This window comes from Prionailurus viverrinus, chromosome D3, assembly GCF_022837055.1.
Source record: "Prionailurus viverrinus isolate Anna chromosome D3, UM_Priviv_1.0, whole genome shotgun sequence".
In the NCBI taxonomy this organism is placed as follows: domain Eukaryota; kingdom Metazoa; phylum Chordata; class Mammalia; order Carnivora; family Felidae; genus Prionailurus; species Prionailurus viverrinus.
The window spans coordinates 45430793-45455225 of record NC_062572.1 but is presented as its reverse complement, the minus strand read 5'-3'; the positions used below and the strand labels follow the sequence as shown (position 1 = coordinate 45455225).

At 37.0% G+C, this 24433-nt stretch overlaps 1 protein-coding gene across 7 annotated transcripts in view; it reads right to left on the bottom strand.

Annotated features, from left to right (window-relative positions):
* The window catches only part of GREB1L (GREB1 like retinoic acid receptor coactivator), a 287573-nt gene that overhangs the window by 176627 nt on the left and 86513 nt on the right, over positions 1–24433 (bottom strand). For 6 of the 7 annotated variants that reach the window (XM_047827102.1, XM_047827101.1, XM_047827106.1 and 3 more), the window contains one exon: positions 1574–1679. The exons of the other annotated variant lie outside the window; for it this stretch is intronic. The gene's annotated coding sequence lies outside the window, so the exon portion shown is untranslated. The remainder of the gene's footprint in view (positions 1–1573; positions 1680–24433) is intronic. 7 annotated transcript variants of the gene reach the window in all.

The following is a 24433-nucleotide window of genomic DNA, read 5'->3' as shown; positions in this document are numbered from 1 at the left end:
CATGCCTGTGAGTTCCCAGAGCACCCTGATTTTACCTTTGATCTGCTAAGGAACACTTGACCTATCAGGTTCTATTTAAGTCCACCTCCCCTTTGGACTTTGAAATCCTCAAAGTTCTTTGAGACTTTGAGAACTCCAAAGTTATTTTCCTTTTGAAATCTGTTTTTTATTGTTTTTATTCCCTATTATGTACTTGTTTTATCTCCATGTTAGGCTGCAGAGTCTCTAAGGGGAGGGATTGTGATTTTGCACAGTTCTATAGGAGCATCACCATAGTTCAATGCCTCAGACACAGTATTTTGTTAAACATTTGTGGGACTGGATTGGCTTTAATCTGGAAGCTGCAATGTGAAAACTAACCAACTATCTAATTCTATCAAGCAGCAATTTTTAAGACTTGGCAATTTTATTCAGACTTGGAATAAACAATCCCCTCGTCTCAGCCTTCATTCTCTGTCTTTCATTAAGAAATAGCTAGGACACCTCCACCAGGTACATAACATTTTGTCTTTGGAGTTTGGACCCTACAGGCAGCTCTCTAGGCTCTTTGACCATGGATAAGCTACTCAGCATTTCTGGGTCTACTGAATCTCAGCAGTTTAATAAAACTCAGAGGATTGGATGTGATGATTGCAGATGTCCCTTTCTGTTCTAAAATCCAAAGATTAAAAAAGAAGTGACCAGCACCAAAAAACAAGTAGATAAAAATCAAATCAAATCAAATCCAAAGATTTCAATACCTCCCCCCCCCCCAGAAGACCTTTAAACCACACTTAAGAATACTGCCTTATAAAGCACAATTAAAACATGGGTTCCAAGTGAAATAAGTCAGAGACATAAAAACCACTATGACTTAAAAAATATGTGGAATCTAAAAAAAATAAATGAATGAACAAACAAAGAAACAAAAACTAGAAACAGACTCATAAATACAGAGAACAACTGATGGTTGCCAGAGGGGAGGTGGTTCGTGTGATGGGCAAAATAAGTGAAGGGGATTAAGAGATACAAACTTCCAGCTATAAAATAGATAAGTTAAAGGGATGAATAGTACAGCATAGGGAATATAGTCAATAATATTGTAAGAACTTTGTATGATGACACATGGTAACTACACTTTTCATGGTGAGCATTTCATAACGTATGTAATGGTCAAATCACTATGTTGTACACCTGAAACTAATATAATACTATATGTCAACTATACTTAAATTAAAAAACACATGGGTGCCATGCTTCACAATTAGAAAATGTCAAACAAATCCCTATCTCTATAAAGTTGGGCTACAATGAACTTCCTTTAATCCTCACAGAGCACATTGCCTCTAAAATGAAGACACTGGCATTTTATATTTAATTATTGCTTTGACCACTGGTTAAAACATTTAATAGATGCAAGATGTTTTTCAGTGGTAGATTTATCCAAAAATCAAACAAAAGGGCACTGTTATTCACTTTGCTAGTAAAAAGACAAGAAGGCTAGAATGTGAAACACCATCTAAAATCTCATGTGTACCTTGGATAACACTTTCCTTTTTTTCAGATTAGAAATCAAAGAGTGGAAGTGACTTACTCAAGGTTATAGATGTACTAAATGGCAAGGCTGGTAGTAGAATCCAAGGCTTCCAGTCATATGCTTTTTTTTTTTTTTTTAAACAACCAAATTGGTCAAAAATATCCTGAAAGACAAAAACAGATGAAAGTGAAATGCCAGTTGATTGAGTTTAAACAGAGACCCCACTTTGTTCTTTCCAGGTTCAATAATAAACAATTCCAGTGATTAGCATGAAGGGCTGGCAGATGAAACATTTAACTCCTAAACAAAAATATTTGTATTTTTGCACTTAAGTTAGTAAATCAATTGTAAAAATTAAAGTAAATGGAAAATAAAGAGAATTAACAAACCCAGAATTCAATTTTCCTTCACTCTTTTGGAAGACAGAAAAAAAAAAAAATCCCTGCGGTTCCCTTCATTAGCAGGCAGGGTGGTGAGTCCCATTGTAAATCCCACTTATAAAGGCTCATGGCTACCTGCAGAGCCTAGGAGTACCAATCACATTAGTGAAGACACCAGATGACCAAAGGAAGCAGTGAGGGTCTGGGAAAGCTAGTAAACAAAAGGCAGCATTCCAAATGAATGCCATTGCTAGAGACTGCATTGTAAAATGCCTGGATTTGAGAACCCTAAAGCAGATTAGTTTAAGGCAACAAAAGATTCAAACAAGATACAAAGAACCCATTTTGACACATTAAGAAATTGTCTTCATTAGATCATCAGGTGCTTAAGTGTAATCATTAAAAAAATAATAATAATTCCATTTAAGTTGTGTTTCAAGAAGTTGTCCTGGAAGAACGGGGACTTAAACATGGTTCTTGAATATAACATGTTCATGACCAAAATTAATGAACTACATATGCTAGCCTTTTTCCCTTTTAATCTTCCTGACATTTTAAAGCCCTGTAATGACTTTAAAATTTGTTATACACACCATTTCAATGGACCACTCTGCCATGAGTACTGCTACTTTAAGCACCAACTAGAAAAACTTGAATCTTTCCAATCTTCCACGTTGTTGTAATACTTTTAAATATGAATTGCCAACATGAAAAGCAACAAAACATCAGGCCATGGTATAATTTCCTGGACATTTTCTATCACTTCATGTGCTTATTTGGCTGTTGTCACAAAGTTTAGACTCAAATACAGTCTAGATGTTTAAATTTGAAAACGTGGAAGTAAAACCTTATTTACTTCCATGTGAAGAAGGCTGATATTTGCTGCTGTTTGTTTTCTTTTGTTTTGAGGGTGGAATTAGGGAATTATGTTCAATAAACTTAATAACTGCCAATATTGTTTGCCAGTTTTATTCACTAGATATCCATAGTGCTAGGCTTAATAATGCTGATGTGAGGTAGAATTACTTATTGAAAGTCCTGTAAGAAGACATGGTCACTGACAATATGTGTAATATTAGATCAAATGGCCTTCTATTCAACGTTAGACCATCAATCAGTCTGAAATTTTACAAATGTATTTAAAGACCCTCTATCAATAGCAGATAAGCAGACAGGCAAAAATGGTTCTGATCATTTAAACAGTCCTAAAATTCTATAAGCCAAACTTGAGGTATAATAATGAGAACCTTTTCCTGTAATTTGTATTTGAAAATTAATTTCTCATCATACCTCAATTTGATAATCATCCCTCACCAAGAAAAAAAGTAGTTCAGCTCCCACTTTCCCTTTAGAGGTACTCCCATTGTTTTGTCAAACCCTAATAGGGTCATAAGCAAGGCTTCACTGACACAGAAGGAAACAGTTCACAACTAATGAGCTGAGGTCACCTGCAGCTTTTAAGGCCAGGTGAAAACTTTGACTTCATTGATGTTCAAGTGGAAAAACATTGGAAAAGTACAGTGAGTATGAGCTAACAGTTTTCTGGCTTCACCTCTCCCCTAGGCTTAAAAATTATATAATGATAATAACATTATAATAAGATTAAAGTTTGTTATACTATTTATTTAAAAATATAATCAATCACCCTTGTTTGACAGAGGCAAAATGAAGTAGAAAAATAAAGACACTGGTGGCTGAGCCACATTTCAAGTTTGCAATAGCAGATGAGGGGCACAACTCTCATTGCCCACTCCCTCAAACCCTCATGATGCTGTGGCTTCTCCAGCCTTTTCAGTTTTGTCACATCAATGGTGGCAGACATATGCCCTATCAAGTCAGTAACAGTATTTTCTCAGACAGCTCCTTATTTGCTGACTGCATTCATGGAGTGTCTCCTTTCATTGTCTCATCTATCCCTTCCCTCTCTCCTTGGCAGCTCAGAGACAGGACCAAGAACTGCCTGACTTGCGAGCCCCTAAAGCAGTGAAGACAAGTGGTGTGGGGGTGATAAATCTGAGTCAGATCATGCTCTAATACTTTGCAATCACGTGGCTTGAGGCTAGTTATTATCTATAAAATGAGAATAAGATTTCCTACCTCATCAGGTTATAGTAGATGGTGTATGCAGAGCACCTGGCATGTATTAGACATACAATAAATGTTAATACTCTTCCTTATAGAAATCCCTAACCACAGGAAGAATTATGCTTTTACAGAGTGTTCTTTAATGTATATTATCTCAGTTAATCTTTGTAAGATTACCACACTCAGAAGTAGCAAAGTACTCAAATGCATGTCCTCTGATGCCAGAACCAACTTTTTTTCTATTGGGCTACTATGTGAGGGGCTGTGGTGGTGGAGATCACATCATATTCCTATATCATCAATGCCTGTGGATAGGGATGTGGAGCATGGGCTGAACTGGGAGGGATCTTAGAAGTAAATGAAGCAAAAAAAAATACAATCAAACAAAACCATACCACTTGGTAGGGTAACTGCCAGAGAGAGAAACTGCCCTTAGTGTTTATCAATAAAGTATCCTTTATGGTAAAAAAAGAAAGAATGAAAGTGAAAAATAATTATAATGTCCTGGGTGCTAGATCTTTATAAGAATGTGATTATATTAAGTTGGTCAAAAAAAAAAAAACTTATGAAAATAACAGACCTAAGAATATTATTTTAGTCTAAGGTTGAGAAAGCTTTCCTAATTGTCATTAGATGCAACCAATATCTAAATTAGCCAAAATTTCCTAAAGTACCTCAGAACTATGAGTTTTACTTTTATACACTTTTACTCCCTTTAATCCTCACAATAACATCTTGAGATATACATTGTATTCATTATGAGAATACAGACAACAAAAGATTGAGTGACTTATTTGAGAAAGTTAGCACTGCTGTTACCCAGACCTACATCCTTTAAACCCTACATGTGTATTTTTCAAGCTAAGTCACATTATGTTCTCTGCAGTAACAGAAAAGAATATGTGAAATGGTCTAAACTGTAATCAAGATTGTTAATTAAAACTCATGAGAGGAGTAACAAATGTCAGGTTGGTTAAACATGAGTTTACATACACAGACTGTAAATATCCTACTTAGAGACTTCTGAGGTCAGAATGATATCCATTGTTTAGGTTTGAAAACAAATTTTTAAAGTCATTCCTGGCCTACTACGGAAGCCAGACTGAAAGAAAATGGGATTCCTAACTCATTCCAGTCTGATTATATACAATCATATTCTGACTTTACTATTTGCATTTTTTTAACTTAAAATTTTCTACGAGAAATTTACAGCTTAAACCAGAATGACAACTTTTCACCAAGGATATGATCTTCACTCTCCTATTACTTTTCATTCTATTACCTACCTAGAAAAATCTTTGTTGAGAATCAAAATATAAGGAAATTCCTAATTAATGGAGTTGAGATATATGAACCGATGGCATGTAAATTGAAAGACAAAGTGCTCTTTATTTGGGGATAAAAAGTGAATAAACTAAGAAGAACCCTAAAAAAATCTGCATGAAGAAACAAGTCACCAGAGCTATGGATGCAGATAGTCAACATTCAGGAGAGATGGAGTGGGTCAGTCCTGCCAGTTTGGGTGCTCAGAGAGGCTCTTTTTAAAGTCACTGCTAGTTGAATAGTAATGGTGGTGGTGGTAGAAAGTGCTGAATGATAAATCAGGACATCGTGAGGAAGAATGGAATGGAAGTTCCTATTTGTTTCAGCAACTGCTATAGCATGGGTTATATTTGACCTGAATGTAACTAAACAGAAAATCTGGCTGGAATTACTACTGATTTTTCTTGATGAAACCAAGGTGCCCATTGAGACACTGTTAAAGTTTTGCATCATTTACATCAGTGTTTCTCACAAAGTCTAGTTCAAGGACTGCATCTGAATCACTTGACGAATGGTACTCACCATGGAGATTCCTTATCCTCTCTCTCAGAGATTTACGAGTCACTAATTCTAGATAAGGACTCAGGAATCTGCATTTTGAATACCCCAGAAAGTGTTGCTAGATTTAGCAAATAGACAACGCGAGCCCCAGAGGATTCTATGACATTACAGTTTGAAAATCACTTATTTGGAAAAAAGAGGGGGAGGGGATCAAAACTGTGTATGAGGGGCGCCTGGGTGGCGCAGTCGGTTAAGCGTCCGACTTCAGCCAGGTCACGATCTCGCGGTCCGTGAGTTCGAGCCCCGCGTCAGGCTCTGGGCTGATGGCTCAGAGCCTGGAGCCTGTTTCCGATTCTGTGTCTCCCTCTCTCTCTGCCCCTCCCCCGTTCATGCTCTGTCTCTCTCTGTCCCAAAAATAAATAAAAACGTTAAAAAAAAAATTTAAAAAAAAAACTGTGTATGATTGTTAAATGGGATGCTTATTTATAACAATTAGCCATACATATTAAAAAGAAAAGAAAGAAACCTCACTGTCTGATCCTAGGACTGGCTCCTTGACTACTCTCTGCTTCAATCTCTTCCTTTGGAAAGTGGAAACAAACCAATGATGATTCCTACTAAGCCCCCTGCCACTCTGGTTATGCTCAAAGAAGGTACCTAGAAGCACAAGAGAGTTAGAAAGGCCATTTTGCCACGACAACAGCAACTTGTTACTGGGATGAGTACTGTGTACACCTCCACCACTGTTTAGATGCCTGTAGCATTTGACCTTTACCTCTTCCTCTGAGGCCGGCCCTAGCAGGGAACGAAAGCATCTAAAAAAATGGAACATTGCTTATCAACTAGGTTTTTAACTGTTAAACCTAACTTCTCTAGGTTTTACATTCCACTCCCCCCTTCCCAAAAAGCTTCTAATCAAGCTTTAATGGTAATTGGATTCTGTGTTACATGACAAATGTGTATTAGAAGAACATTTAGAATGTTCAACTCTGTAATAAGAGGCATCAAGCCTGTGAATCCTGGGGTAAAGAAGACTGCAAATCATGCTCCCATTTCACAGAAAAGTTAAACAGAAAAATTGCAATATTATTAAGTACAATTATTAAAGTAGTTCACTAGGGAAGAGATGTCAGAATGGAGGGGAGTTCTGAGAAAATGACACAGGAGCATAGAAGGGTGGAGGTAAGGATAGAAAGACATATGGGGAGTCTGCAAAGGTAAATTTTGACGATTAGTGGTATGCTGGTGGTTAGTAAATGCCAGTGTGCCTCAGAATCATGGTATGGCTGTCTGTGACATCCTTCTCTGCGTTTTCAAAGTCAGTGTATGCCATAAAGGAAAAGTGAAAAATTAGTCACATTAAGAAGAGCTCACACACAAATAAGTATAATCTGACTTGATGTAAGGAAGACCCAGCAGACTTTGCTTATTCAAGTTTTCTGCTGTATTGCTGGCATAAGGTCCTATTGTTTCTTTACTACTAACAGATATATGGGAGGCTGGGTCAAACATCATCTGATATCATTCTCAAAATGAGGGCTTTGTTTGTTTCCATATAATGATGTTCTTGGGCTGTTAAAATCGGTCAGGGTCTTTCCTTATTATAGTTAGACAAGTCACTTTACAGAAGGAAGGAAGACACCTGATTCACATGACCAAGCATAGCAAAGGGAGCATGTGAACTTTCAACAAAAGAGGAAGCTTTATACCAGATGTGAAAAAGTAAAGTTTATTTTTCCATTTAGCTTGTTTATTTAAGTAAGAAGGAAGGAGACAGTGGCTGCTTCCCATTCCAAACTACTCAGGGAATTACTTTTCTTTCTTCTTTATAAATGAACAAAATTGGCTTACTGCAGTTTCCAGAGAGATCTGGAAAGGAACCAAGTCAGTAATGATTACATTTCATCTGTAGCTAGTTTAACCTTTGAAACCTGCCAATCAGCAGACAAGACCAACAGAGAAGGTCAATGCAGCCTTGCCCATCTAGCATTCTCTTAATGTTTAGATAGAAAACAATTTATTACAGAAATTATTTTAAGAAATACAAAGCACAGTATAGACTGTAATCAAGGCCCTTATAAAATTCATTTAGCAGCTGAGAAACCCTCAAGTCTTAGGTTAGTTTACTTTCCATTTTAATCATTGTGATTAGGCAGCACAATGATAGAACTTTTACATTTAAAACAAAATAACTGAAGGAAAACATCTTTTGTCCTTGATTCATCTATCTTTTCACATTATTTTGGTCTGACACATCATTTGTTTCTCAGCTGAAGATCTTCTTGGTATATATCCAAAGACAAACACTATCTTTTTCACAAATTGTTAAACATTCCTCTTAATCCTGAAGGTATTAAATGCTATAAAAATAATATAAAATATACCACAAAACAATCATTGATATTTTGATCATGTATTCATTAGCAAAAAGAAAAAAAACAGGCCACAAAATATTAAATGGCTTTTCCCTCTTCATTTACACATCCATTAAAAAAAATGCTTAACTCCTCTTCCTCCCCCATAATATCCTCTCATCCTGCTTCTTGCAGGAAAAAAGAGAACACCATCACTGAGATTAATGGAGCATTGGTAAAGTACTTTAGGTACAAATGACCCACTTTTATGTACTGCCAGAACAATTCAGCAAGGGTTTAGGAAGAAGAAAACCTCAAGTTCCTTTCCATTGAATCCATGCAGCTGGTGGTGATAAATTGATTGTTCTCCTTTAACAGCAGGGTCAGAAAGACAAAGAGAGAAACATTTTCTATAACTGGCTATATTTTTTATTAATTAGTAAACTTTTTTTCTTTAAGTGCCCTATGTCATCAAGAAGAATTACCTCCAGTTTTAATTAAAGCCCTCTCAAAGATAAACTCATCCTGCTAAAATGCAAGAGTGGCATAATGGGATGATTTTTCTTTGAGTAAGACAAAATGCAAGTGGTCCCTCTTTCTAAATGAAGGAGAAAAGGGATTGATCTACTTCTGGACTTCTATTTCCTGGGATTGTTTCTTAAATACTTTCTGTTTATCACTGTAGTTTATCATCTTTAAAAACAACCAAAAATAGAATTGGTAATATATCAAATTCTAGATACTGTGTGAAATTCAAGAATCCAAATTTTGAACTTAAATCTGTTCTTCTAAGTATCACTATCAAGTGTGAATTAAAGTAAGACTCACTTACTCATTTGGTCTTTGCTATGAACTCTCCACAAAGATCTGAATCTGGCCCTTCAACTACTATAGTTACTGCAAAAATTACAATTGCTAACATCAGCTAATATTTAATACTCAGTTTGAAGATTTTTTCATGCAATCTAATAGTTTATTTTTATTTAAAACCAGGATGTAGCTACCATTTCATAGCAGTAGTGTTAGAGACCAGGAAAGGTAGGGAAGAGGTGTCTAGAGTGGAGTGGTTACTACAAGTCTATTCTCAAGGCTTAGATGTAAAAGCATGCTGGGATGTAAAAGATTCAGTATTCACAGAATCACTAAAATAATACATTGAACAGAGTATTAATATTTGATACGATTAGTAAATGAACACATTTATACGTGCATTTGTGTGCATGTGCATGTGTGTGTGTGTGTGTGTGTGTGTGTGTGTGTGTACACAGTAAAGCCACCTTCCAGACATCAGATTTGTGGGAAACCTCAACTACCTATCCTTGAACCAGTCAGGCACCTAGAAATAAGAGGAAAATAAACTTTCACAGTGAAATAAAGAAAGAAATGTGACTAATTTGTATTGTAGGTGCAGACTCACCCTCAAGTATAACATAAAACAGCAGTTTACCAGCAACATGACACACTGGTTCCAGGGAGAAGTGATAACTCACCTAAAGAGAAGAGACTCCATATCTACAAAAGTAGACACACACACACACACACACACACACACACACACACATATGTACTAAATACTCAGGATATTATAGAGGCAAATGACCCTATACTAAATACTTCAATAGTCACTGCAGGCAACGCTGTAATTCAGTGAACCCCAAAAGCAGATCTTTATAATTAGGACCCTGAGTCAGCAAATATGTGCTATTTAAAAGGCAGAATACATGGAAACCAATTTGACAATAAATTTCATATATTGAAAAAAAAAAATAAAAAAAAATAAAAGGCAGAATACTAAGTAATGTATTATAGGAAAATCTTTCAATGAAATAACTGATTTTTTTTTGAGCCTTCAGTTACATGGATAATAAAGTCATATGGAAAAACTTTACTATTGTTATGCTTTAGGCAATGTATTTTGCCTCTAACTTTCAAAGGTTTTTCTGAATACTCATTTGTTATGCTCAAAGAAGTTCCAAGGAATGTAAATATTTTAAATATTATCACTATTTACAACTAGATTAAATTATACAATTAAGAGTTGAATTTTTTAAGGATGCCTTTTCCAATTATATTTGCCTTGTTAAAAATTGTGTTAATTGTGTGTACAAGTTTTGGGTTGCACTGCAGTGTCTCTTCTTCCATATGACTGTAATAAGCTACCACTCCTGGCTAGTAATAAGTTATCACCTATACTATTATGATGTGATTTTAAAATCTGATGTACAGTCTTGGTTATTAAGACCTCTGAAGAGATTTGCATGAGGAACAGCAGGAGGAATTACTTAAAACTTGAAACAAAAATTCTTGATTCATTAATTACTTGTTGAACACCGCAATGTCATGGATGTAATCCAATGGTCCTGGAGGATGCTTAGAAAACAACAGAATAAGAAGATTTCAGATACTCTGAAATCTTTGACTCTCTTCCTTTGAAAAAAATCTTCTGTCACAAGTCAGAAGGATAATGTCTCTTTTCACCCAATGAGAAAGCTGTTCTCACACGAGCATAATTAATCTTCTGACACCATGACAAAGAAATTCCTTAAAAGGATTTCTCCGATTTCCTCTCAAGACAGAAGATTGTCTTTATCCATCATCTGTTCTTCCTGATCCCTTCTTTTTGAATATCCACATCAGCAGAATTGTCCATCAGAAGAGACAGCAGGAGGGAAATCTCTGCATGATTGATAGGGCCCTGATGCTCTGCAGGCTATTTAAGTGCAAGCATCTATTGTTGCAAACTTACTTTACAGCAGTTAAACAAATATAATAGTCACCAATTCAACCATTGTGCAGCTTAGACTTGACTAAAACTAGTAAGTGAAGTTTGCTAATGACAAGGCACTGATTTAAACTTTGCAGATAAGTTGTCCTGGTGCCTATTCAGAAAAAAAGAATATTCTCAAAGTCATGAAACAGTATATATGGTATATTAGAAAGTGTTACACACTATACTGTATGTAGATGGACATTCCCATTAAAAAACAAGAAACATCTGAAACTTTATCTTAACAGTCACTCAGTACTTCTCACCTACATCATGGCTATTTAGGAAAACAAACAAACAAACAAAATTGCATTATGTTACCATCAAGAAAAATGAGATGTGTCAAAGAAGAAAGTGGTACCAATACTCCCTTAAAATTATTTTTTCAGATTCATCATAGTAAAGATTTTTTTTCAAAGAGAGATTCTGGTATATTCAGGTGCTCTCACCCCCATCTGTGAAAGAAAATGGAAGGCTATTTGAGACTCCTTGTGAGGACCTGCTACTTCCTTGGGTGGAACTAATGAACAAGAAGAGCACTGTAGGTCAGTTTCAAGTGGAGGAGCAAAGCACACTGAGCAAAGGCCCAATCCACAGAAAATGCAAGCCTGGCTCCATTTGCAAAGTAATCTATATGAAATGGAAACAAATCTAGAAATCTCACTAAGCTCTGGTAAAAGCACACCCAGTATCAACAGTAGAGGTTACAGTATGCTCTGTGTTCTTTATAGATGCTGCCAAGAAAGGCCACTTGAGCCCAGACACTAGGACACACTGACACCATGTGTTCTTTTTGCACCACAATGACCTTGACTACTCAGTTCTGGACGCACCCTGTGAAAATATTTGTTTATGCTTCCAATCCCCAAACACTGAGGCCAGCCCCAGCTCACTGGTGCTTCCCTTTGTATCTTTAGAAGGACAGACTGTTGCTGCCTGACCTATCATGGGGCGTCTTCTCCAGCTGACCTGCCTCCTCCGGCCAAGGAGAACGACTGATGGCTGGTCCACAGCCAGGACCCACGTGTTTTGCAATGAGCAGCTTAAAATGGTTTTTCTTAAATTGCAGAGTTATATTCAGGATTGATTACCCCTTTGAAGATTTAGGGGAAAAGAATTAGATCCAGGATAAAGACCTAGGAAAATCTTTGTGGATAATGAGGGACACTAACCAGTTTGAATGCAGAATATCATAGAGTTTGAATTTAGAGAAGCTGGAAATCAATTGAGAATGAACTGGTAGTAAAAGTAACACAGGAGGAGGGCCAGATGGGGAACTCAGACATACAGCTCAGAAGGGACTTTGAAGCGTTCCCTCACCAGCTAAGGACCCAGAAATCTGACCAGGGCTCACATCACCAAGAGCTCCACATCGTTGGCTGACAGTTCTTTTGTGAATGGCTTGTCTTCCCAACAGGATTGTGTGTGTACTGGGACAGAGCAGGGTGGGTGGCAAGAACCAGTCCTTATCATTTTTGTTTGTCTATCATACATCATATAGCATCTTGTCAAGATAAATAAACACTTACTAGTTAGTTAGAATGGAAATTGATTAACAGGCTATTAGTTCTGCCCAAGGCCAGGTGTATAATACCTGAGAAGGGGACCTTGAGACTAAGTCCAAGTTCATGAGGAATTCTCTCTTGCCTATAATGATCCCCAGAGTTAAATCCTTGATGAGAAAAACCTACCAATGTATATGGGAAATCTCCGTACCTTCTTCTTAATTTTGCTATGAACCTAAAATTGCTCTAAAAAATTATGTTAAAAAAAAGCCCAAAACAAAATAAAACAAACCCTACCAGTACTCACAAAAACACAGGGGAAACCAAACATTTCATTCTTTTGCCCTTCAGAGATATCTTTCTAAGACAAGGATCAGTTGTAATGTGGTCCATCATGAATATTTAACACTAATTGTGTTCACAGAACCGACTCTGGATTAAGACAGGCATTTACTGGATTCTAGCTCCCCTGCTTCCATGGGTGCATATGGTTCAGTCTCTCTTTGCTTCAGTTACTTCATCTGTAAAGTGGAGATAATAATGGTGCCTATATATTATAAGGTGTTGTAAGGATTAAATGTAAATCCTGGCATTTGGCAAACACTCAGTACATACCAACAGATTATTATTCATTCCCTATTGCCCCCTTCTCCCCTCATTCATGCAACTCTCTTAGTAGGTACATTCAGCTCTATTTCTGGGAATTTATCACCACACACACACACACACACACACACACACACTACCAGATTTTGGTGCTAAGAAAGGAGTAGGCCCAGTAAATTGAGCTAAATGGTCACTTCTGAATGACTGAGAAAAAAGAATGAGTAAATTAAGCAGAACAAGCAAAGAACAGAGCAGGCCAAGGTGACACAGGGGCTGGAAACAGACAATTTCTCTGAACTCTATTTGAACTATTGCAGGCCTGCGTGTGCCTCATTCTGCCTCATCCAGCTCAGCTTCACCACCTGGCTTCCTGGTTACCTTTACACTGTCTTCAAGTTGGGGTCTTACTGGGATACACAAAGCACATTCTGTACTTATTTTTATTTCTATTCAGTTCAACGCATACCTATTTTGTTCCTGTAGTTGCCAAGCATTGCTACATGCTGAGGATACATTTGTGAATAAGACTATAATTTAGAAATTCACAGTTCATTGAGGAGGGCACTTGTGGAGATGAGCATTGGGTGTTGTATGGAAACCAACTTGACAATAAATTATATTTAAAAAAAAGAGGTTAATACCTCAGAGGGCCTTATATGACAACCTACATACACTGTAATACAGAGCACACATGGTCCAATAGAGTATAGTATAATAGAGAACATGTAGTGTAATAGGGAACATGAACGGTGTAATAGAGAACATACACAATGCAACAGAGAATATACATAGTGTAACAGAGAATATACATGCTGTAATAGAGAGCATTCCAGTGCAATGGAGAACATAGTGTAATAGAGAACACACATAGTACAACAGAGGATGTACATAGTGTAATAGAGAACATACATGGTATAACAGAGAACACACATAGTGCAATAGAGAGCATACATGGTATAACAGAGAACAGGGAGCATATAGTACAACAGAGAATACACATGGTGCAACAGAGAATAAACATGATGTAATAAAGAACAGACATGATATAATAGAGAGTATATGTGGTATAATATAAAACATACACGGCGTAATAGAGAACACGTGGTGCAACAGAGAACATACATGATGTAATACAGAACACACATGGTGTAACAAAGAACACACATAGTACAATAGAGAACAGACCTGATATAATATAGAGCATACATGGTGCAATAGAGAATATACATGGTATAATAGAGAATGCACATATTATAATAGCACACATAGTGCAACAGAGCACACACATGGTGAAATAGAGAACATACATGGCATAACAGAGAACATACAAGAAGCCTAGGTGGGAGTGGCACTTAGGACTTAAAACATGAGGGGGAGTTTGCATGACAGAGAAAAGGTAGTGTTGAAGACATTCCACATAAAGAAAACAGTGGGGCCAAAGAAGTAGGTGTCACTTTTGTGTGTGTCTGAGTCCTAGAAAGCATGAAGGCAGAATGGCAGGAAGTTAGATTACAGAGTGAAGTGACATTAAGAAAGGCTACTAGGCTTTAAAATTTTTTTCCCCATATAAAGAGGAGTTTTTAAAGATTTTAGGTGAAAGAGTAACATGATAGAATTTGTTTTTCAAAAAGACAATTCATGGAACCAAATGGAAGACACGGGACTAGGAACAGGAAAAGGAGTCAAATGTCATAGCGCTTGGAAGGGGATGATTAAAATGGTCTGGCAAGAGGCAATGAGGAACTAAAAGGACAGTGGAGCTGCGATGTCATTTATTCAACTTTTGCAGGTTCCTGAATTGGCAGGGTTTAGTGACACACTGGACGTGGGATGTGAGAGGGGAGGAAAAGCCTTCGATAACAGGGAAGTTTCTAGTTGGAGTAGTTGAGTAAATGCCATGCCATTAATTAGGATAGGGGTGGTAAAGGAAGTGTTGCCCTGTTTCTGTGTGTGTGAATTTGTAGAATCGTGTGTCTGAAGGCCTTTTGTTTACCCTATGTCACTAACACCCGGACCCTCCAGAAGGGAATTTAAGAATAGATTGAAACCTTAGAAAAATAATATTTTCCAGTGGGTTTTTAATAAGGTATTCTTTTATTTCTACTTCCTTACCAAAGGAATCCTATGACACCTACTATAAATTCTAATTTTTAACAATTGTGCAAAATTCCATTATTTACTCCATAAGCCGAATGGCTCAATGGATTTTGTGGCTAGACCTGTCTTTAAGTATGAGACAGAGAGGTGAAAAAAGAAAAAAAGAAGAGCAGACCTGCCAAAAGGCTACATGTGCCAAATGGGAAATGAGAGCACATTTAGAGAAAGAGGAAGAAGAAACAACAGGGGGGTTAAATACCCCTATTTTACTGCTAGGGAAAGTTTCTAAAGGGGAAGAACTTGTTTCATGATCAGTTTCATATATCCGAGGTCCACATCAAAGAGAACACAAGTCATTTTCAGAAGATAGTAGCTGTCTTATTCTTCTATTACTGTTTTTGGGGCATCTATTATATCAGATTAAAAGATGGTTTTTATTAATGATTAACTACAGTGTTAACAAATATAAACAAAATTAATATGACATTTAATGAAAAGCAACTTGGTTTACTCACTAAACTACATGATTACCCAGCACATTCACCTTTAAAAAATATTATATTGTTATTTTATTTTATTATTTTTAAAATATTAATTCCAGTATAGTTAACATACAATGTTATATTATAGTGATTCAACACTTCCATACATCACCCTGTGCTCATCACAAGGGCACTCCCTAATCCCCTTCATCTATTTCACTCATCCCCCTACTCCCCTCCTCTCTGGTAACAGTTTGTTCTCTACAGTTAAGAATCTGCTTCACTTTTATAAAAAAATAAAATAAAATTACTACTGAGAATGGGGCAGGATTGTGGACAAGGTAGTTGGAGCTCAAGCAGGCAACTATCTTTTTTTTTTAATTTTTTTTTAATGTTTATTTATTTTTGAGAGAGAGACAGAGCATGAGTGGGGGAGGGGCAGAGAGAGAGAGATAAAGAGAGAGGAGACACAGAATCTGAAGCAGGCTCCAGGCTCCGAGCTGTCAGCACAGAGCCCGACATGGGACTCAAACCCACAAACTGCAAGATCATGACCTAAGCCAAAGTCGGATGCTCAACTGATTGAGCCACCCAGGTGCCCCCCCGCCTTTTTTTTTAAGGAAACATATTTTTAGGGGAACTTTTTTTTTTTTTAGTTTTAGTTTGAGAGAGAGAGAGACAGAGAGAGCACGAGCAGGGGAAAGGGGTAGAAGGAGAGAGAGAGAGAATGAGAAACTTAAGCAGGCTCCATGCTCAGTACGAATCCCGACACAATCCCGACTCAATCCCATGACCCTGGGATCATGACCTAAGCCCAAATCAAGAGTCAGACGCTCAGCCAACTGAGCCACCCAGGCACCCCACCCCCCACTTTTTAAAAGTTTGTTTATTTATTTAAGTAATCTCTACATCCAACGTGGGGTTCAAACGCATGACCCCAAGACCATGAGTTACATGCTGTTCTAACTGAGCCAGCCAGGCACCCCAAGCAGTCAGCTTTCTTGGACCAGGAGGCATCTTCAGGAATGACAGCCACACACAGAGGAGCAAAAGACAGAAGGGGCCCAGGTCCCTGATATCATGTATCACAATCTCAGGCCTAGACTAGCTTATGCCAGAAATGGTCTCCTAGAGCAGAAAAGTGGAATAATTCCCCTTAGACACACTCTCAACAATAAGGGTTAAAACAAAAATTTGTTTTTTGGTTGGTTTTTAGAGAGACAAAATTTGCCAGTCACATAAAATTTCCAGGAACCTGTTATTTTATTATATGACTAATGCCTTTCATATTTAATCAAGATTTAATTTTCCCCTAGGAGCCAAATGACACTGAAGAAAGATACATCTGCATTCAACCTCCCACAAACTAAACTCTTATACAGCTTTTATTCTAATCCAAAATGATAGGATGATACAGTGCTTCTTCAGTTAGGTTCAGCAAACATGAATTGGACATCTATCTATGTGCTAGTGTTCAGTCATTTCATTAAACTGTATTAGCAAGAAGCATAAGTATGTATATGCCCAAATTTTCCAACAATTCAAGTACAGTAACAACTTCTCTCTCTAGGGGTCATTGACCCAGAATTCTCAACTACTGGAAACACAGATAAGCATACAAGCAGATAAGTATACAAACAGACACAACAGACTGCACAAAGTTCACATTTTAAATGTATTTGCACTTCACTCAAGGGGAGTGCGCCATCAGGCACTCACCCAAACTTGTTTCCTCTCATTTAAGGCACAGTTTGAGGGAGTTTGGATATATGATTCTTAGCTTTGACAGATTAAAAGATGTGAGATCCAGGGGCAAGAACAATGACAATTAAAAAAAAGAAGTGAAACTTAAAATTGACACTGACAGTGAAGATAGAAAAATAACTTCAAAAAGGATACAGAGGAACTTAAAATATGCAACAATCAGGAGCCATTGAGTTTAGGAGTTCTATACATAGTTCTAGTATTTAGCTTGGTTCTAGTACATAGCAAGACATTGAAAATAACCAAAATCATCAGGATAAAGTTGGACTTATTAAACAATTAATAATCTATAGTAACTTTTTGAAAAACTTCTGTCAAATTATTCCTTTTTAAAATCTAAGCATTTCAGAGAATAAATTCTAGAGATCCCCTACAACTAAAAAATTCTCATGCACACATGAGCTGCAGATGGGCAGAGAGAGGGAGAGGAAAAGAATCCCAAGCAGGCTTCAAACTGTCAGTGAAGAGCATGATGTGGGGCTTGAACTCATGAACCATGAGATCATGACCTGAGCTGAAATCAAGGGTCAGATGCTCAACCAACTGAGTCACCCAGGCACCCCCAATGTACACATCTTAACTTAAAAATACTTTCTGGCTAAAAAATACTAACCATTATGTGAGCTTTCAACAGGTCATTAACTTTTTGCTGGGAGACGGTCTTGCCTCCAAGTTGATGGCTACTAACTGATCTGGGTGGTGGTTGCTGAAGGTTGGGGTGGCTGTGGTACTTTCTTAACACAAGACAACAATGAAGTTTGCCATGGTGAATGACCCTTTCTTTCATGAGTGATTTCTCTGTGGCATGCAATGCTATTTGATAACATATTGCCCACAGTAGAACTTCTTTCAAAATTGGAGTCAATCCTCTCAAACCCTGCCACTGTTTTATCAACTAAGTTCATGTAATATTCTAAGTCCTTTGTTGTCATTTCAACAATCTCCACAGCATCTTCATCAGGAGTAGTTTCCTTCTCAAGAAACCAATTTCTTTGCTCACCCATAAGAAGCAACTGCTCATTCATTAAAATTTTATCATGAGAATACCGCAATTCAGTCACATGTTCAGGCCCCATTTCTAATTATAGTTCTCTATTTCTACCACATCTGCAGTGATTTCCTCCACTGAAGTCTTGAACCCCTCAAAATCATCCATGAGGGTTGGAATCAACTTCTTTCAAACTCCTGGTTAGGTTGATATTTTGATCTCTTTCCATGAATCATAAATGTTCTTAATCACCTAGAACCTAGAATGGTGAATCCTTTCCAGAAGGTTTTCAATTTACTTTGCCAAGATTCATCAGAGGAGTCACTATCTATGGCAGCTATGGCCTTACAAAATATATTTCTTAAATCATAAGATTTGAAAGTCAAAGTTACTCTATAATCTATGGGTTACAGAATGGATGTGGTGTTAACAGTCATGGAAAGCACATTCATCTCATTGTATATCTCCATCAGAGCCGTTAGGTGACCATATGCATTGTCACTAAGCAGTAATATTTTGAATGGAATCTTTTCTTCACAGCAGTAGACTTCAACAGTGGCCTTAAAATACTCAGTAAGCCATGTTGTAAACAGATGTGCTGTCATCCACGCTTTATTGTTCCATTTATAGAGCACAGGCAGAGTAGATTTAACATAATTCTTCAGGGCCCTAGGATTTTCAGAATGGTCAGTGAGCACCGGCTTCAACTTAAAGTCACCAGGTGCAGTAGCCCCTAGCAAGAGAGTCAGCCTACCCTTGAAGCTTTGAAGCCAAGCACTGACTTCTCCTCTCTAGCTGGGCAAGGCCTAGATGGCATGTTCTTCCAATAGAAGGCTGTTTCATTTACATTGAAAATGTCTTCTCCATTGTAGCCAACTTTAGGTCTTCGGGGTAACTTGCTGCAGCTTCTACATCAGCACTTGCTGCTTCACCTTGTACGTTGATGTTATAGAGACAGCTTCTTTCCTTAAACATTATGAACCACCCTCTGCTAGCCTCAGACTCTTCTTCTACAAGTCCTTACCTGTCTCAGCCTTCACAAAATTGAAGAGAGTTAGGGTTTTGCTCTAGATTAGGCTTTGGCTTAAGGGAATGTTATGGTTAGTTTGATCTCCTATCCGGATTACTCAAACTTTCTCCATATCAGCAATAACGCTGTTACACTTTCTTATCATTTGTGTGTTCACTTGAGTAGCACTTTTAATTTCCTTCAAGAACTTTTCCTTTGCATTCACAACTAAGTTACACTTTTGTGTGTTCACTTGAGTAGCACTTTTAATTTCCTTCAAGAACTTTTCCTTTGCATTCACAACTTGGCTGTTTGGCACAAGAGGCCTAGTTTTTAGCCTATCATGGCTTCTGACTGCCTTCTTCACTATTCATTTCCAGCTTCTGATTTAAAATAAGAGACATGCAGCTCCTCCTTTCACTTGAGCACTTAGAGGCTACTATAGAGTAATTATTAATTGGTATAATTTCAATATTGCTGTATCTCAAAGAATAGTGAGGCCCAAGGAGAGGGGGAGAGATGGGGAAACAGCAGGTCAGTGGAGCAGTCAGATCACACACACCATTGATCCACTAAGTTCACGGTTTTATGTAAGCATAGTTCATCATGCCTCAATTGCAAGAGTAACATCAAAGATCACTAATCACACCATAACAAATCCAATAATAATGAAAAAATTTAAAATATTGCAAGAAGTACCAAAATGGACAGAGACATGAAGTAGACAAACGTTGTTGGAAAAATGGCACCAACAGACTTGCTCGATGCAGGGTTGCCACAAACCTTCAATTTGCAAAAAATGCAATATCTGTGAAGAGCAATAGAGTAAGGCACAATAAAACAAGATATGCCTGTATGTATAGTGAAAAGTATATAATACTTCTCCCTAGGGACAACTACTATTGCTAGTTTCTTGTTTATTCTTTTGAGAGAAGATGGAATGGAATTGCAATATAAATATACACGCATATACATGAATGTACGCATTACCACAAAAGGTTAGCATACCACAACACTCTTCTGTAGCTCACATTTTTCACTTCACAATAAATCTTGGAGATCTTTACATATCAGAATATAGAAAGCTTCCACATTCTTTCTTTCATGGCTATACAGCACTGTGTGGTTGATTTAACCAGTTCACTAGTGAGTATTCAACCTTTGGCTATTACCAAAAATGTCTGCCATGAGTAATTCTATACATAACCATCTCAAACATGTTATCTCAGTAGGATAAATTCCTATTCATGGAATTGCTAAGTATATGAATTTAAATTTTTGATAGATATTGTCAAGTTGCCCTTCATAGAAATTAATTTCTACCAACAATGTATAAGACAGCCTGTTTCACCATACCTTTACCCACAGAATCATAACTTTTATATTTTTGATTAATTGAAAATTGAATTGCAAAAACAGTATTATTTCACTGGAAACAGAAATTTAAAAATTTGGAAGAATAGTAGCTCATTACAGTTTTAATTTGTTTAATTATTCCTTAGTATGAATGAGGTTAAGCATCCTCTCAAGTTTAAGGATCACTTAAAGAACGTTAGAACTGATGTAACTAACTATCACAAACTAAGGAACTAGCCATTTTGTCCATGATAGGAGTTACAAATATTCTTCCAGTTTATCATTTGTCTTTGACTTTCAGCTACATTGTTATACAATTTTTAATTCTATGTGGTTGAATATATCAATCTTTTATTTTCAAACTGAAAAAGTAGTAAACATCCGGTTTACTACTATACTCTTTTATATTTAAATATTTAATTCACTTGCAATTTATTTTGTTACAAGACATGAACATGAATAACTTTGTTTTCCATTTGCATCTGATGAACTTAAGCCCATTTGCTGAATAATACATCTTTCTCCTTTTGATTTGAAAGGTCTCCTTTATTATATCTAAATTCCAGTAGGTATTTGGGTCTCTTAAATGACTTCAATGTTATATTTGTTAATATCTGACATATTAGGGGCGCCTGGGTGGCTCAGTCGGTTAAGAGTCCGACTTGGGCTCAGGTCATGATCTCATGGTTCATGGGCTCAAGCCCCAAGCTGGCCCTGTGTTGACAGCTTTGAGCCTGGAGCCTGCTTCAGATTATTTGTCTCCTCTCTCTCTGCCCCTCCCCCACTCGCACTCTGTCTCTGTCTGTCTGTCTCTCTCTCTCAAATATAAACATTGTTTTAAAAATCTGACAGATTGTTCTCCATACCGTTACTGTCCTTACTTAGAATTTTCTTGAATTCCTTATTTGATTTCATATATGAACTTTAGAATCAGATTTTCTGGTTCAAAAAAATCATTTTGTTATTTTTATTGAGATCTCATTAAATTTGTATATTAATTTAGGAAAAATTTATATATATTACCATTTTGGAGCTTCTTATCCAAGAAGGATTAGCCTTTCCCTATGGTCCTGAGTAGCATTTTAAAGCTTTATTTACCTAGATCAGGCCTTTACAACCTCATCATTATTGACACTGGACAATCAAAAATGTCTCTATATATTGCCAGATGTCCCATGGGTGACAAAATCAGCCTCAGCTGAGAACCACTGATCTAGATCAAGCATACTTCTCTTCAAGTTTAATACCAAGGTTTTTTGTTTTTTACCTTTTGTTTTGCTAATCTAAATGGTATCTTTTCCTTTAGTATATCACATAGTTAGTTGTTTGTATGTACAAACGTTACTTATATTCACATATACGTATATCCATATATTACTCTCTGGATTCTCTTATTGTTTATAATAGCTTTTCAGTTGATTCTCATGCGTTTATGAGGTAATCACATCATCTGCAAAATTATAAAGTCACTTGCTATTTTAAATTAAAAAATGTTTAATCCCATTCTCTTTTCTAACTGCATTGTCTAGTAGCCCACAATGACGATAAATCAAGTTGGTAATAGTGAGTATCCTTATTTTGAATGCTTCTAATATTTCCCCATTTAACATGGTGCTGGTTTGGGGTTGGACACATAGTGTACCATGCAAAAAAGGAATAGTGTGTTATGCAAAAAAGAAAGAAAAAGAAAGAAAGAAAGAAAGAAAGAAAGAAAGAAAAGAAAGAAAGAAAGAAAGAAAGAAAGAAAGAAAGAAAAAGAAAAAGAAATATCCATCTCTTGTTTTTTGGTTTTTTTTTTTTTTTTTTTTTTTTTTTTTTTTGGAGTTTTAACCAAGGGCAGATGTGAATTTATAAAGAACCTTTTCAACATCAATGAAGATAATCATATGCTTTTTCATTAATGCAGAAAATTATTTGAGCAACTCTAGAATTCTTAGCATAAACCTCACTTGGTAATAGTATATCATCATTTTAGAATGCTTTTGAATTATCTATAGTTTTCCATTTCGTGCTATTTTTGCTAGGTTTTTTTTTTTTCTGAAATTTATTGACAAATTGGTTTCCATACAACACCCAGTGCTCATCCCAAAAGGTGCCCTCCTCAATACCCATCACCCACCCTCTCCTCCCTCCCACCCCCCATCAACCCTCAGTTTGTTCTCAGTTTTTAACAGTCTCTTATGCTTTGGCTCTCTCCCATTCTAACCTCTTTTTTTTTTTTTTTCCTTACCCTCCCCCATGGGTTCCTGTTAAGTTTCTCAGGATCCACATAAGAGTGAAACCATATGGTATCTGTCTTTCTCTGTATGGCTTATTTCACTTAGCATCACGCTCTCCAGTTCCATCCACGTTGCTACAAAAGGCCATATTTCATTTTTTCTCATTGCCACGTAATATTCCATTGTGTATATAAACCACAATTTCTTTATCCATTCATCAGTTGATGGACATTTAGGCTCTTTCCATAATTTGGCTATTGTTGAGAGTGCTGCTATGAACATTGGGGTACAAGTGGCCCTATGCATCAGTGCTCTTGTATCCCTTGGATAAATTCCTAGCAGTGTTATTGCTGGGTCATAGGGTAGGTCTATTTTTAATTTTCTGAGGAACCTCCACACTGCTTTCCAGAGCGGCTGCACCAATTTGCATTCCCACCAACAGTGCAAGAGGGTTCCCGTTTCTCCACATCCTCTCCAGCATCTATAGTCTCCTGATTTGTTCATTTTGGCCACTCTGACTGGCGTGAGTTGATACCTGAGTGTGGTTTTGATTTGTATTTCCCTGATAAGGAGCGACGCTGAACATCTTTTCATGTGCCTGTTGGCCATCCGGATGTCTTCTTTAGAGAAGTGTCTATTCATGTTTTCTGCCCATTTCTTCACTGGGTTATTTGTTTTTTGGGTGTGGAGTTTGGTGAGCTCTTTATAGATTTTGGATACTAGCCCTTTGTCTGATATGTCATTTGCGAATATCTTTTCCCATTCCGTTGGTTGCCTTTTAGTTTTGTTGGTTGTTTCCTTTGCTGTGCAGAAGCTTTTTATCTTCATAAGGTCCCAGTAATTCACTTTTGCTTTTAATTCCCTTGCCTTTGGGGATGTGTCGAGTAAGAGATTGCTACGGCTGAGGTCAGAGAGGTCTTTTCCTGCTTTCTCCTCTAAGGTTTTGATGGTTTCCTGTCTCACATTTAGGTCCTTTATCCATTTTGAGTTTATTTTTGTGAATGGTGTGAGAAAGTGGTCTAGTTTCAACCTTCTGCATGTTGCTGTCCAGTTCTCCCAGCACCATTTGTTAAAGAGGCTGTCTTTTTTCCATTGGATGTTCTTTCCTGCTTTGTCAAAGATGAGTTGGCCATACGTTTGTGGGTCTAGTTCTGGGGTTTCTGTTCTATTCCATTGGTCTATGTGTCTGTTTTGGTGCCAATACCATGCTGTCTTGATGATGACAGCTTTGTAGTAGAGGCTAAAGTCTGGGATTGTGATGCCTCCTGCTTTGGTCTTCTTCTTCAAAATTCCTTTGGCTATTCGGGGCCTTTTGTGGTTCCATATGAATTTTAGGATGGCTTGTTCTAGTTTCGAGAAGAATGCTGGTGCAATTTTGATTGGGATTGCATTGAATGTGTAGATAGCTTTGGGTAGTATTGACATTTTGACAATATTTATTTTTCCAATCCATGAGCAGGGAATGTCTTTCCATTTCTTTA